The sequence below is a fragment of the Peromyscus californicus genome, unplaced genomic scaffold (assembly GCF_007827085.1).
Source record: "Peromyscus californicus insignis strain IS unplaced genomic scaffold, ASM782708v3 Scaffold_7__1_contigs__length_154581171, whole genome shotgun sequence".
NCBI lineage: Eukaryota > Metazoa > Chordata > Mammalia > Rodentia > Cricetidae > Peromyscus > Peromyscus californicus.
In genome coordinates this window covers 132,789,517-132,801,257 of record NW_026294595.1, presented here as the reverse complement: position 1 = coordinate 132,801,257, position 11,741 = coordinate 132,789,517, and the positions used below count along the sequence as shown (strand labels likewise).

The window sequence follows — 11,741 nt, the reverse complement described above, 5'->3', positions numbered from 1 at the left end:
AGGGCTGAGATGGGGCTTCGAGGAGGGAGGGAGAACTAGACATTGCTGTAGACAAGCAATACAGTAGATGGAGATCTGAATATGATAGAAACAGGGAAGGATGGGAGTCCCTCTAGAACAGTGGTTCTCAACCTGTGGGTCATGACCCCCTTGGGGTCCCCTATCAGGTATTTACATTATGATTCATAACAGCAGCAAAATCACAGTTTTGAAGTAATAACAAAATAATTTTATGGCTGGAGGTCACCACAACATGAGAAATTGTATTGAAGGGTCATAGCATTAGGAAGGTTGAGAACCTTCTTTAAGAGTGAGAAAGAGGCCAGGTGGTGGTGGCGCACACCTTTAATCCCAGCACTCGGGAGGCAGAGCCAGGCGGATCTCTCTGAGTTTGAGGCCAGCCTGGGCTACCAAGTGAGTTCCAGGAAAAGGCGCAAAGCTACACAGAGAAACCCTGTCTCGAAAAACCAAAAAAAAAAAAAAAAAAAAAAAAAAAAAAGAGTGAGAAAGAGAGCCAATTCAGGAGGCAGAGGCAGGAAGTTCTCTGTGAGTTCCAGACCAACCTGGTCTACATAGAGAATGCCAGACTAACCAGGGTGATGTAGTGATACCCTGCTTCATAAAAAAGTAAGAATGGAGGAGGGGCTTCAGAGTTCCTTCTGAACATTCTCCCTGGGGAGTGTCAGACCAGTTCCCAGAGCAAAGGAGAGGTCTGACCTTCTATACCCTTTTGTCACACGGCTTACTTCATCATCGCATACATGACAAAGAGCACGGCGGAGCCAGGGACCATAAATTGAGAACTGTCAAGGTACGGCAAGACTGCTTCCTCACTGCCCAGCTGCAGGGATGCCTGGCCTGCCTGATGCAGGCTGTGGGGTCTGGCCTAAAGTCCAGGCCTGGGTTCTAACAGACAGAGCTCAGTTGGTAGAGTGCTTGCCTAGTGTGCACAACACGCTAGGTTCCATCCCCTGTATCACATAAAACCAGATGTGGTCAAGGTCCTCCTCAGCTACACAGCTAAGTTCAAGGACCATCTGGACTACAGCAGATACCATCTTAAGACAAAAGAATAAAATAAAATCCCTCTTAATTTATTTCTTAATCATGAAATAATACCAAATTTACTGAATAGTTCCCTAATGGCACTGGAAGTTTCTATATAGAAACTCATGAGGCTGGTGAGATGGCTTAGGGAGAGTCAAACCTGAGGGCCTGAGTTTGGATCCCCAGCACACACATAAAAGAGAAGCCACATATGACAACACATGCCTGGAACCCCAGTGACAGGGGAAAGCAGACAGGAAAATCCATGGGGCTTGCTGGCCAGCCAGTCCAGCTGAATTAGTGATCTCTAGGATCGATGAGTCAGCCTGTCTCAAGAAAAATGGCTCAGCAGTTAAGATCATTAATGCTCTTGGGGAGGACCTGGGTTCAGTTGCTAGCACCCACATGGTGGTTCACAACTGTGTAATTACAGTTTCAGGGGACCTGACACCCTTCTCTGGCCTCCGTGGGCACCAGACAGAATGTGGTGACCATGAATGTAAACACTCATACACATAATATTTTAAAAAATGTTTTAAAAATACAGAGAGAGATTGAGAAGACTCTTGACCTGCAAGTGCGCAGACCTACACACAAAAATTTCAGGCACATGGAGTTATTAACAGTTCAAAACATTGTCTTATGCACCTATAAATCTATTGCATATAGATGTATATATATTTTGCTTTCTCAGAATTACTTGAGAATAAATGCAGTATGTATTTCCTGGAAACAAGGGCATTCTCCTACATAATCACAGCACCAATGTTGATCCAGAACTGGCAGCCAGCTCATAGATCCCATTCAAGTCTTACGTGCAGTATCCACAGGGTCCTGCCAGGACCCAGGATCCCTGCAGGATCTGCTACTGACGTCACTTGTGTCCCTCAAACCTCCTGTCAGCTGAAACAGTTCCTCTGTGTTCCCTTGTGTTTCATGACCTTGACATTTCTGAAGAACAAGCCAGCTGCTATCTGAAGAATGCCAGTTGGGGAGGGTCTGAAGTTTTCTGGGGGTTAGAGCTAGGTCACACATTCCTGCAGGGGACCTGGTGATGATGCTGCCTTCCCGGTGCATTAGTCTGTGACATTAAACTGTCCCTTGCCAGGGATGTTGCTGTGATTCGGATGGGTTGGTAAAACATGAGGGGGGCTGGCAGGTGGGGCACCTGCCCACAGGTGTCAGCATGCCCTTCTTGTGAAACTCAACGGATTTATAGTCTCAGGTGACAAGGGAGTCACAAAAGCAGGGTGGGGGTTCTGGGAAGTGTCTGAGCACCATGTGGCAGCTACTGTCCTTAGAGTAGCAGAGCCCTGGCATATATCCTGAAGTCACCCAAGGGCTATCTGGCTGGTGGGTATGCTCTCAGCCTGACACCCTCCTGGAACCAGGACCTCCTAGGACAAATCTCAAGGTTCTCAGAGCACCTGGCTTGGGAGACAGAGAGAAGGAGTGAAAAAGACCCCAGGGGATAAATAGAGGCTGAGCCTGGGAAGACAGCATCACATCCCAGTGCCTGTGAGTACAGTACCAGAGTTCCTACAGGAGGCCTCCCCAACCTGACCACCCTTTCCTAACATCTTGTGCTTATCCAAAAGTCTCTGAAGCACCAGGCCTGGGTCACAATGAAGTCACTGGCTGCTCCGTCCCATAAGGTGCGGGACAGGTTTTAGGAAGGGCTGTCACCTCATTTAGCCTGGGTCTCCTCACTTGACAGGTGGGGCAGTGATACTGGCCTCAGGGAGCCTGCCTCAGGAGGAAATGTAATGGCAGTATACAGTGCATGGCCACTGAGCTGGGACATGGGGGAATACTAATGTGAGTATGGCTTGCTTTTCCCTTCATTCCCCTGCCTCCAAGCCTATCCAAAACTGGAGCTGTGGGGGAGGCAGGAACTTTCATAATTTGGATTCCATACTTGCAAATTCAATGAAACATGGGTCAAAACATTCAGAGAAAACAATCCAGAAAGTTCTGTAAAACTTGAGTTGGTCCCATGCTAAATGCATGTGAGTGTAGTAGTGTGTGGGTGTACGCTGCCATAGCTCCCCCTCAAGGCTCCTTACTCTCCAGCCTTGGCCTTGAACAGTGCTGGCCTCATGTCTCTTTGGCACAGTCTGCTGTCTGTGGGGGTCCTGGGACCAATCCTCCTGAGGTACTGATGACCTGTGACCTCCTGGGGGAAAAGTGAGGTGGGTCTTCTGGCCAAGAAGCTGTACTGCAGGCCCTCTGATTCATCCAGCGGCCCCTCCTGCTTCAGAGAAAGGATTCAGGCTTGGTGAGTTTCCCTGGCCCAGGAGGCCAAATCCTCAACTCTCCCGATCCCCAGGAACCTGTACCTAGAAGGTCTGGCTCAGAGGGCTAGACAAATATCATGACAGGCTCCAAAAAACTCAGTTAAGAATTAGGCCTCAGTTCCTGCTTCTTGAAATTGAGCAGGCCACTTCTGAGGAAGTCACGAACAGAGGACAATCAATTGTCAATGCCCCTCACAGTAGGGATGAGGGAGGTAGCACATACTGGATCTGAGCAAGCCCCCCCTCCAGCACATAGTAGGCCTGAGCCAGCCCCCCACAGCAGCTCAAGGTAATAACCAAATAAGGACAAAGCCTGGGACTTGTCTAGCCTGCCCCCAAAATGGAAAAGCTATAGCCTTAGCCAGCCCCTGCTAGCCCTAGCCAATTAGGAATGTACCAATATGATTCCCACTCGTGTAAGCCAGTCATATCTGAGACGACCTAACTGTCCCTGAAACTCCTCTTAGCTGTGCATAAAAGGAGCCTGCAAGCCTCTCTCAGAGTTGCCATTTTGCCTTTGTGTCAGATGTGTGGTCCCAGCATGCTGGTACCTTTATTCTTGAGATAATAAATGCTCTTGTTGATTGCATATGTATATGGTTGTCTTTTGGGAGACTTCCCCAGGACCCTAACACTGGCACCATCTGATAGCCAGGGCCTGTGTCCTGCCAGAAGGACTGATGCTCTTGAGAAAACTCAGAGGAGAGGCAAGAGTGTCCTAATGGTGACACACAGGATGGGTGGGTGGGGTGGGGAGGGGAATACCGAGGACCAGAAACTGTGACAATGGCGTTGCCATAGCACAAGTGGGACCTATGCAGCCAGCCCACAGGAAGGCTCCACTCACTTGGTACCTGCCCTGCAGTGCAGAACAAGCCCTGGAGGCAGGGACAGGCCACCCAGGGGAGGGAACCTTAAACAAAGGCACCGAGGATGAGGTCCTTAGGGGCTATAGTGTGAAACTGCAAGAGGAAGGAATTGGGGATGAGACCACAGGGGCATGTTTTGGTCTTGTCCTTTGAGGCAGGTGACTCTACAGATTTTAAGTCTGAGGGTCCTTCTGGATGCTAGTTAGACTTATAAAGCCCTGATTTGGGGAAAGGGAGGGGACATTGCAAATTTAACATATTTGCATTCTTTTGGTCTCCAGTATAGATCCTGAACCAAGGAGCCCAGGGGCTTGTCTGAGGATACTGGATGGAGTTCAGTCACTAATGTAACAGGAGAGTAGGGCGGGAGTGGGGTCAAAATCGTCATGAGAGAAAACAGTTTGGAGATAAAGACTGGAACTGCCACACACACACTGATAATAGATAAGTCCTGTTTTCAATTCTTTACCAGCTGCTGCTTGTTTGTGAAGGTGAGTACAGCTCCAGGGTCCTGCAAGCCTTGTAATTAATTTCTCTCTCTTTCTCTCTCCTTCTTTCTTCCTTCCTTCCTTCCTTCCTTCCTTCCTTCCTTCCTTCCTTCCTTCCTTCCTTCCTTTCTGTCTTTCTTTCTCTCTCTCTCTCCTTCCTTCCTCCCTCCCTCCCTCCTTTCTTTTTTTCTCTCTTCCTTCCTTCCTTCCTTCCTTCCTTCCTTCCTTCCTTTCTTTCTTTCTTTCTTTCTTTTTCTTTCTTCCCCCAAGACAGGGTTTCTCTGTGAAACAGTCCTAGCTGTCCCGGAACTCACTCTATAGCCCAGGCTGGCTTCAAACTCACAGAGATCCGCCTGCTTCTGCTTCCCAAGTGCTGGGATTAAAGGTATGCACCATTACCACCAGGGTGCCTTGTAATTTCTAACTAGCTGCCTAACATAGAGAGATTGGGAAGGATGAGAGTGAGATGGGCTTGGGAGAAGCAGAAGCAGGGAGGGGCCTGTGGCCTTCTAGCCACCCAGAGTTTAAAAAAAACAAAAAACAGACAAAACAAACCCAAAATCAAATAAACACTAGAAAACCTCTGCTACCAATGTCACAGTTCTGGTTTCTCAGGGGAGAGGAAAGCAAAGGGAACAGAGCAGCTGCAGAGGTGGAGAGAGAGGGTGAGCCTGGGGACTGTTTATGGTTATGTGTGCACTTATTAACGGGTTCTAAGTGTCCATTCCCACCAATGTATCTCCACCACACAGCAAAAGTAACTTGCCCATGCCTAAGTGGAGTGATTACCCCATGACAGGAACTAAGGCTACTATTGGTGAAATTATTAAGGCCACTCCACGTAGTTAAAAGGGAGGTTTATTTTGTGGGGTAACTTACAAGTGAAGGGATAGATAACAGGGTCTGGGAAAGGTGTGGCACAGTCCGGCAGTATTCTCTGGAGAACTCTGCTCGGTCTACCTCCAGTGTCCAGGGTCCAGGAACCAAGAGAGCCAGCGCATCCAGATCTCCAGTCTTCAGGGTCCTCTCTCCGCCCTGCCTTGTAGGCATGACGGTTACCAAAGCCTCAATGGGGGTTGGAACTTCCAGATCAAAGCTGGAATGGCTCCCCACTACAGGCTACCCCTCATGTAGGAGCAGTTACCTCATGGTGGGACAGGGGCTGCCCCCTCTATACAAGCAGATGTCACAGTAGGAACTAAATGGAGGTCTGCAGAAGCAGGCCTGAGCTGTGATCAACCAGACCATTTTCAGCAAGGCTGCATGGTTGTGCCACTTCTTTTTGCCCCCTTCATTCCTTTTTATGTTTTTGGTTGCACCTCTGAGGGCAGGCTGAGGACTCAGTACCTCTGAAGGCAGGCTGAGGACTCAGTTCCCCTGAAGGCAGGCTGATGACTCATTTCCCCTGAAGGCAGGCTGAGGACTCAGTTCCCCTGAAGGCAGGCTGATGACCTGGTACCCTTAAAGGTAGCTTCATCCCCCCAAGGCAGAAGTGAGGATGCCAGGCCCTCTGTATTCCCAGCACAGGTGTGCCAATTCTGATTCTTGTCCCGCCTTTACTGCTGCTTGTCCCCTTGATGGGCATCTTGGGACAGGTGGTAGGACTTAGTCCCTTGGGACGTTGAAGTCAGGGTCTTTGCCCTTAAATAAGATGTAATTTTACTGTTAGATTATGTTTTTTTTGACCACTTACTGTTTGAAAAGTATGTTGTGGCATACACCTCTGCTAATGTGAAGAAGGTTGGCCTGTCTTCCCCATGAGCCGAGTCAAATCGGATGCTCTTGATGTCCCTTCTGCTCAGGTCAGGCACAGTCACTTTCTGACGCTGACAGCTGGGACTACAATACCCACGGATGTCTGTGGTGCCCAGGAGCATGGGTGTGGCTGAGTAACCAAGGTAGCCACTCCAGAAGAACCACCACTGGCAGACTCCACAAGAGCCACCACTGGCAGACTCCACAAGAGCCACCACTGGCAGAGTCCTGGGGGTCTTTCCTTTGCGTGCCTTCTGTTCTGAAGGTGGAGGCTTCCTTCCTGTCCTTGCTAGGTTTACAAAGATCACTGTGATGAAACACCATGACCAAAAGCAACTTGGCTTATACATCCTGAATCAGTCCATCACTGAAGGAAGTCAGGACAGGAACTCGAATTGAGCAGGAACCTGGAGGCAGGAGCTGATGCAGAGCCATGGAGGAGTGCTGCTTACTGACTTGCTCCCTATGGCTTGCTCAGCCTGCTTTCTTATAGAACCCAGGATCACCAGCCCAGGGGTAGCTCCACCCACAATGGACTGAGACCTCCTACATCCATCACTAATTAAGAAAATGCCATACAGTTTTGCTTCTAGCTGGATCTTACGGAGGGATTTTTCTCAGTTGTTCTCATCTCTCAAATGACTAGCTTCTGTCAAGCTGACATAAAACTAGCCAGCACACTATCTGGAAGAAAAGGGAGATGACTCGGGGGAGGGGCTTGCCTTTGTAGATGAAGAAAGGAGTGTCATAGTTTTAATTATCAGCTTGACACGATGTAGTATTACTTGGGAAATGAGTCTCAGTGAGGGGTTCTCTAGATCTGGTTGGCTTGGTGCATGTGCAGTGGTGGAGGTTGTCTTGACTGCATGAACTGATGTGGGAAGACCCAGCCTAAAAGTGGGCAGTACCATTCTCTGGGCTTGGGTGCTTAACTGTATACAAAACAAAGGGAGCTGAGCAGTATGCCCATACTTATCCTCTCCCTGCTCTTGCCTGTGGCTGTGACTAGCTGCTTCAAGCTCCCACCATTTTTGACTACCCCTGGGCTGTAACCTGAACTGGTTAATGAGCATGTAAGGGAGGCCAGTGCAGTTCGAAGGGGCCTTGTGCATGTGCTTATGTGCAAACTGTATACAAGACATCCCAAAGAGACAGGCACAGTATCTACCTCACTGTTCTAGATGCAGACAAGGCACAGAGCCTCACCGCTAAGTTGACCCAGTGAACAGCAGAGAGTGCCCTCCTTGTGCTCATTCATAAGAAACAGCCACTGACCAGGAAGGTTCTGAGAGCCCAGCTGCCTGGGGACATCTGAAGGGTCTTCTGAGCCTGGATTCATGTCCATGCTTCCAGTCTTCAGCCTTGTCCGCCCAGGAGGAAACTAAACATTGACAGGGTGGGACCCAGCGTTCATCTGCAGCTGCTGTTTTCCCAGCTGTGGAGGGGCAGCCTCCTCCATCCTCCCTGAATCAGTCCCGGACTCTAGTGGGTCTGGAAAGCCGGGGCCAAGTGTGGCCATTTCGAGGAAGAGAGGACAAAGAAAATAAAGAGTAACGGCCTCAGTCAGTCCACACAGACTGCTGAACAGCTTCCCTTTGCATGTCCTGCAGGCTTTTTCCAGGTGTGCCTCTGTGTGCACGCCTTTGTGCTCACAGTTTACCCCTCCCATGGTTGTGCCACAGATCTTCCTTGACAGTTCTTTGAAAGTACTCTGCGTTAGGAAGTGCTCTTACATGGCACATTTTTCTTGAGCTTCCACATTTTTTTTTTTTGGTTTTGTATTTGTTATTTTTTTTCCATGCTGGGGATTGAACCCAGGTCCTTGTACATTCTAGTCATGCTTTCTACCATTGAACTACATCCTTACCCCCTTTTCTATACACACACACACACACACACACACACACACACACACACACACACACACGCACACGCACACACACGCACACACAATGTGAGACATCACGCCAAGGCTGACCTTGAGATTGCAATCCTCCTGCCTCAGACTCTGTAAAGGCTAGCTGTCGTGCTTCTCCTCCAGGCCAGCTACCCATCATTGGCTTATTTTAACTTACAGAGGCACTGAATAGAGCATCCTGCATTCTGTCAGTTTTGCCAAACCTATGGTCATGTCACAGACGGAGCAGGACCTTCACCTTACACACATCCCCTTGTGCCTCTTTAGAGTTCACTGCTTCCTCCACCCCACACCCTGTCCATGTTTTGTTTTCCTACCAGTATGCACTTTCCAGAATGTCATATAAGTGTACTGTGGAGCCCGAGTCCCTTGGATCTGGCTTCTACCATTTACTATCACACACCGGAGCTTCTCTATGGGGTTCTATCTCTCAGGAGTGCTGTGTTTCTTTGCAGAGTGAGAGTCTGGTGTGTGGATGGAACTGTGTTTGCTTATGTGTTCATCACATGGGTAAATACAGCTGCACTAACAGTCACATACTGGCTTCCAGGTGAACATACTTATTTTATTTGAGAAACCATCTAGGAATGGTATTATTGGGCCCTGCAGACTGACCCTTAGCATATGCAACATCATTTTGTTGTTGTGTTATTGTTGTTGAGACATGGTCTCCCTATGTAGCCTAGGATAGCCTCAAACTCACACTCTTCCTGACTCAGTGTCCTGAGTGCTGGGATTATAAAATGGTCACCCATGTCTGGGGTGTGTGTATGTATGCTCTTGTGTGTACCACAGGGCAATCCTCCTCAGATACCATTCACCTAATTTTTTCAGCAGGGACTCTCATTGACCTGCAACTTTAGGATTCCACTGGGCTGGCTGACCGACTGGTGAGTCCCAGGGACCCACCTGTCTTTGCTTTCCCAGCGCTGGGATTACAAGCATGTGTCACCATGCCCAGTTCTTACTGGTTCTGGGGATTCCATCTAAGGTGCTCATGCTTGTGCAGGCAAGCACATTATCAACTGAGTACCCCCTACCCCCAGCCCCTGGATCATTTTTTTTAAAACAGGAAAAACGTGAATTGTGTTTTCCTTAGGGTAATTGCATCATAAAAATTCAAACACTTCCAATGGGGTGCTGTCAGCTCTCTCTGTCACTGTGTGACTATGCCTCTGGGTTGAGGACAGAGGACTGCTCTCTCTGTGTGGCTCCTCCATCTGTTTTTTTTTCCCAATGCTTTTTCCATGTCACTACAGTGGAGCATCCACCTCTTTTTAGATTAATGTATGGTGTTCGGTTGTGTAGAGACAAAACTTCACTAAACAATCCTGTCTTGTTGGCTACACTCTTGGATTGTCATTCTAGTTTTGTCTCTTAAAGTAGCATCCCTGTGTCAGATCTGTTTAGCATTTGCAATTATGTCCCGAGGATAAAGTCCCAGATATGAGCCTGCTGGGACAGAGTTAGTTACCTGCCATTCATTCTGTCATCCTCTCATAATGCTCCTCTTCCTGGGCATATGTGGAAGGCTTTTACACAATTCCCATTGCATGTCCTGGAAGGAAAACTGGTCTTTCCAGCCAATAATTCCAGAATAATTAGCTCTTCATGTGAACATGACCACCATATCACACTGCCTGTTAAAATCCATTGTGTATGGATTATTGATTTAAATGTAGGTGGTAAAACTATACAACTTTTTGATGAAATATTGGAGAACACCCTTCTTGAATGAAGGGGGCTGGCTAGAGGGCTCAGCAGGTAAAGGCGCTTGCTGCCAAATCTGATGACCTGAGTTTGATCCCCAGGACTCACATGGTGGAAGGAGAGAAGCATCGAAAGCCTGGATGAGGATCACGACAAGATGCTGCAATGCACACTTTAGATGTTCACAGCTCACGGAACTAACCCATGGGGGGCATCTACCCTGAGAGCAGGGAAGATCCATGAGCCCTCAGAAAGATGCTCTCCTTCACTGTCCATCATGGAGTGCAGACAGAGACCAAGGAGAAACCATCATAGACCCACCACCTTTGGACATGCCAGAAGTCAGACAGCACTCGGCAAGCCAAGGGCCTGGAAGAAGCTGGAAGCAATTTCAGACCCATCAATAGAGCTATAAGTATTGTGTTGGGATTTGACCATCTGCACATAGGAATCACCCCTCTCAGACTTCCCAAAGGAAGCTCTCACAGCTGTGTGTCAGCAACCCATGCAGAAACGCCCAGGGAAGCTCTGCTTACCCGACAGAACCCCCAAAGCCATTGACGGCTGCAAGTAGATACATACCTGGAACATACAGACAGTGAAACACTATATGGCAGTGAACATGAATGGGCCCTGATGCCTGTGTCTACATCGGTGAATATCAGCTGCAGAGTGGTAAGCAGAAGGTGAATCACAGAGGGATGTCTTCAGCAGATTCCATCTACAGAAAGCCTGGGGACAGACAAAGCAGTAGAACATTCATTCTGAAGATATATATATGTATATGTATATGTATATGTATATGTATGTGTGTGTGTGTATATATATATATATATATATATATATATATATACTGTCTTGCTATAGAGAAAAGAGGGTTAGACAAATGGCATAGGGAGGGAGGGGCTGTGTGGCTCATGATTTTTATTTGTTTGTTTACTTTGCTTGCTGACTGGGCAGAGGTTACTTGTTGTGGAATATTAGTTGAAGATGTGTTACATTTGTTTATGCTGTGGAATATTTGTTTAATGATGTAAAGATGTGCTGCATTTTTTTTATGTTGCATTTGTTTAACTCTGTGAAGCTGTGTTACTTTGCCTGCCTAAAACACCTGATTGGTCTAATAAAGAGCTGAATGACCAGTAGTGAGGCAGGAGAGAGAAATAGGTGGGGCTGGTGGGTAGAGAGAATAAATAGGAGGAGAAATTTAGGGAAGAAAGAGAACAGCAAGAAAAGGAGAAGGAGAGGGTGACGCCAGAGGCCAGCCACTCAGCCACAAGCTAGCCACAGAGTAAGGAAAGAAAGTTATATAGAATAAATAATGGTAAAAAGCCCAGAGGCAAACCGTAGTTAAAGAGAAACAGAATAATTTAAGTTAGAAAAGCTGGCTAGAAACAAACCAACAAGCTAAGGCCAGGCATTCATAAGTAAGAATAAGTCTCCGTGTGATTATTTGAAACCTGGGTAGCCAGCCCCCTAAGAGTAAAAACAAAACAAAAACAAACAAACAAAGAAAAACCTCCAAACAACCAACAACAGTGCCTGCTCTGGGCTGGATTAACAAGAAGGCTGTCTGGAGTCAACCTTCCACTTGCAAGAGAAGCAGCCCCAGGCCTGTGCTCAGCAGCCCACCCTTGATTCGTCCACAGCATCTGCC

General features: G+C 47.9%; 1 long non-coding RNA gene across 1 annotated transcript; it reads left to right on the top strand.

Moving 5' to 3' along the window:
• The first annotated feature begins 534 nt into the window (after positions 1 to 534).
• Positions 535 to 11,229, top strand: LOC128101919 (uncharacterized). The gene is made up of 3 exons (XR_008215231.1): positions 535 to 2,865; positions 3,164 to 3,325; positions 10,186 to 11,229. It is a non-coding gene; the product is annotated as an uncharacterized LOC128101919 (long non-coding RNA).
• Positions 11,230 to 11,741: the final 512 nt, after the last annotated feature.